The 4,438-nt window shown below is 38.8% G+C and overlaps 1 pseudogene; it reads left to right on the plus strand.

The window, feature by feature from the left end:
- The first annotated feature begins 677 nt into the window (after positions 1-677).
- Positions 678-4,140, plus strand: LOC102841480 (annotated as a pseudogene).
- The last annotated feature ends 298 nt before the right edge of the window (positions 4,141-4,438 follow it).

A 4,438-nucleotide genomic window follows, 5' to 3' on the forward strand; every position in this document is an offset into this window, starting at 1 on the left:
TCTGGCGCATTAACTCACAGTGCCACATCATGATAAGGTCTAAGTAATTATTGATGAACTATGCAAAACCAAAGTGTAAATAAAATATGGTTGAATTCAATATGAGAGGTGCTAGAGTTAGCGAAAGGAGCCATGGTAGGTGATGGGTTACAAGTTGGGCTGCTGGCGTCAAGGTCAGCAGTTAGAGTCCAACAGGCAGTCCTTAAGAGAAAGATGAGGTTTACCTCTCACATAAAGCTTTACAGCCACAGAAACCCTATACAGGGTCACTATGAGTCAAACAGACTTCCCAACACACACCACCACCGCCAGAGTTAGTGAAGGAGAAGAAATTGAAAGTGAGATAAGATTCTTATCCTTTAGGAGAGTAGATATAGGCACCAAATAATCTTAAATATAAATAGATTGTAAATTTTATAATGTATGTCCGTATGTTAAGAGTAGGAAGGCTCAACAACCGGGATTGCGGTTGGGTCACAGTAGGTTCAAGGCACAAGTGAGAACGATGCTGGCCACTACTGCGGACCTGTGAATGGGGAAATTGAGATACAGCGATAAAGTTATGAAAACCAGGTAATACAGTAAGTGATCCAAGTGTTGCTCAACCCTGGGCAGGTTTACTCGAGTCCATACCCTCAAACACTCCATTAAACTGGTGTATCAACAAGTTCTGAAAGATGAGTCATGGGTATTCAGAAAACAACAATTTCATGAATAACAACAGCTAAATGATGTTGGGCCAAATATGGTGATTCATGTATGTGATGTGATCCTTTATCCATTAATTGGAATCCCTCAGACCATCAACTGGGAAATCATGGGTATGCTTAACAACCAAAGAGTGTGCAAAAAGATTTGATGAACTGAAGAGCAAATGAAGCTCACCTGTTGAGAACCAGTATAATCCCTTTATGGCTACTGGAAGGAGTCCTGTCGAAACATTAGCCACGTGTATCAAATCCTCACTTCTTGACCCTTACAGAGAATTTCTGGAGGCTCCAGTTGGTCAGGATGCATTTCCCAAAACAGAAGGATATGGTATAGCTTCTATAAGGAATTATTGTTCAGAATGTGCAAATTGTACTACTCATCGTGGTGGAGAAAAGATTGAAGAATCTGATGGGCCAAATATGGTGATTTATGTAAGTGATGTAAGAAAGAACTTGAAGTAAGATTTTAGTTGCCCACAATATCTTTTAGTATCAGAAATGAAGTACTTTTCTGAATATTTATCTATCGATGCCCAGCACTGGGAAACGGTTCACTGTGACGTTCACATCTTCAACTGGTTGGTACAATATATTAAAAGGATCTCTAAGGACTCCTGGTGTGGCTGTGTATGATCAGCATTGGACTTCGAATTATAAGGTCAGCAGTTCAAACCCACCAGATGTTCCTCAGAAACTCTATATATGGTCATTATGAGTCAGAACTGCATCATAGCAACCCTGTATAGGGTTTCTGAGGAGTTGTTGTTGTTGTTAGATGCCATCGAGTCAGTACCAACTCATAGCAACCCTATGCACAGCAGAACGAAATACTGCCCGATCCTGGGCCAACCTCACTACTGTTGCCACACTTGAGTTGATTGATGCTGCCACTTGGCCAATCCATCTCGTTGAAGGTCTTCCTCTCTTTCTCTGACCCTCCACCTTACCAAACATGATATCCTTCTCCAGTGACTGGTCCCTCCTGATAATATGTCTGAAGTATGAGAGACAAAGTTTGACAATCCTGGCATCCAAGGAGCACTCTGGCTACACTTCTTCCAAAACGGATCTATTGGTTCTTTTGGTAGCTCATGGCCCTTTCGATATTCTCTTCTAACACCATAACTCAAAAGCATCAATTCTTCTACGATCTTCCTAATTCACTGTCCAGCTTTCACATGCATATGAGGTAATTGAAAATACCATGGCTTGGATCAGGAGCACCTTAGTCCTCAAGCTGACATCTTTGCTATTCAACACTTCAAAAAGGTCTTATGCAGCAGATTTGCCTAACGCAGTATGTCGTTTGATTTCTTGATTGCTGCTTCCATGAGTGTTGATAGTTGATCCAAGAAGAATGACGTCCTTAACAACTTCAACCTTTTCTCCACTGAGAGTAGACCTTGCAATTCAAACCGACCATGCAGTCCAGTGCATTAATCTACAGTGCCACACTCCATAAGGGTGGCATTATAGAGGCTTTAATGCAAGGGATTGGGAGTTAAATTTGCAAGTCTACATGGCAGGTGCAAATATGATTGATTGATTGATAGAGAAAAGAAAGAGAGAGAGAGAGAGGAAGAAAGAAAGAAAGAAAGCTCCATCAAAATTCCAAACCCCTGACACCAATACAGGATACTCAGAATGGTATAAAGAAAAGTGCAGTGTGTTGCTATGATACAAGAAGTTTTGCTACTAGTATGTCAAATAACAATAAGGTCACCCATTTTTGACAATGTACTTGAATGACTAAAATATCTGAGTACCCTTTATTTCAAGCCCATATGTATCCTGCATTCCTCAGGATCCTTCACTGGTGTAACTAAAGAGGACACGCTAGTTTTGTAAATGCAGTATTTTATGGTCTGATAGTAATGAAGTTATTTGTGATTTTTCTTTTTTTTTTTTATATGTTTTATTGGACGTAGGAATCCAGGTATGGTGTTGTGGAATAAAGCACTGGACTACAAGGTTGCTTTGAACCACAAGATCAGCAGTTCAATTTCACCTGTCCTTCCCTGGAAACCTTATATCTGGTCCCTATGAGTTGTAACCAACTCGATGGCATTTAAACACAACAAGTGGATGTAAGAGATATATGATTCACATATTGAGACACATCCCTCAATGAGTTAGATGCTTTTCAGTCTGGAGTTTACATCAGAATATATAACTGCACATTTGCAACATCCAGACAGCTGGACCAGGCACAAACACTCCAGTAATGGTAGGAATGGAAGTTCTTTTAGAGATTTTCAAAAGATATCTTCACAGATATCTGCTTCTGAAGTTATGTTTCCCTGTATTGATATTTTTGTAAATTTAATTGTTAATAAAATATTTGAGTATTCACAAATATCATTCACATGGGGTGGGTGGCAAAACTATTTGCTCCCATTTTATCTATGATTTATTTGCATATATATATTTGTTGTTGTTGTTGTTAAGTGCCGTCGAGTAGGTTCCAACCCATAGTGACCCTGTACAGGGTTTCTGAGGGTGTAAATCTTTATAGGAGTAGAAAGCCTCATCTTTCTCCCACGGAGTGGCTGGTAGTTTCGAACCACTGACCTTAAGGTTTGCAGCCCGATTAGTATCCTCTACGCTACCAGAGCTCCTTTTATATATATATGGTTTTTTTGGTTTTTTACTGAACTCAATATGAAACAAAAAATGAAAACTTTTCAGTGGACTTAATTCCAATAAATCTCAAAAGTCAGGGTGACTTGATAATTCTACCTTTCTTTTTCACTAAGGACTTGGAATTACTTAAGTAAAATACAGAAAACAGAGTTCCCAAGAATGAGAAAATGTTTGGTTTTGTCTAACAGTACATAAAAGCAGGAGGAGATTATTCATATACAGAATTCAATCCTTGGAAAAGAGTGGTAAAATTAGATAGCCTTCCTCATATACTCAAGCACTCTACCAACAGTAATGAAGGCTTTCCCTAGTATATGAATAGTGGCACTGCCTAACCTAACGGTGTTGCCAGAGGAATTCCGGTGTAGTTTCTGTTCAATAACCACAGGAACTGGCAATTGGATTATAAAAGGAATTGTCACTTGGATAATACTGAACTTGGAGACCTCTTGCTATGTAGAGAAAGAAAACAGAAGTTCTTGATCTCCATATGATGATAATAGCTCTGCATAACAAAAAATCAAAACCAAACTGATTCTCATCAAGTAGATTCCAGTTTATGGCAGCCCCATATATGCAGACTAGAACTGATCCACAGGGGTTTCAAGCAGGCTGTGACCTGTCAAAAGCAGCTCAGGTCTTTTTTCTGAGGTGCCTTTGGGTTGGTTTGAACTGCCAACCTCTCAGTTAGCCACTGAGTAGTTATAAGATGTTTTAAATATCTAGCACTATGTTTTTTGGTTTTTTGTTTTTTTTTATAGAAGGGAAATTACGTGAGACTGATTAACTTGTGAGAGTAGGTCAACTGTATTCAGGAAATGTTTGTTTTTTCAGAGCTCACTGATGAACAGATAGAGGGTTTAAACAGAGAGAGAAAAAAAGAATAAGTGGGGAGCCTTTATTGTAGAGGTCTTTGTTTTGTCTCATACATCAGATTTTGCAAGCAAATATACACAGACACATACAAACACACACATGCACATAACACAACTTTGCTTCATTAGTATCTATTCACAGCCTAAATTGATATTGCACAAATCCTGATTGTTATTTTTAAAAATAGTAAGCATATACAAGGCACTGTT

This window comes from Chrysochloris asiatica, unplaced genomic scaffold (genome assembly GCF_000296735.1).
Source record: "Chrysochloris asiatica unplaced genomic scaffold, ChrAsi1.0 scaffold00091, whole genome shotgun sequence".
Taxonomy (NCBI): Eukaryota; Metazoa; Chordata; class Mammalia; order Afrosoricida; family Chrysochloridae; genus Chrysochloris; species Chrysochloris asiatica.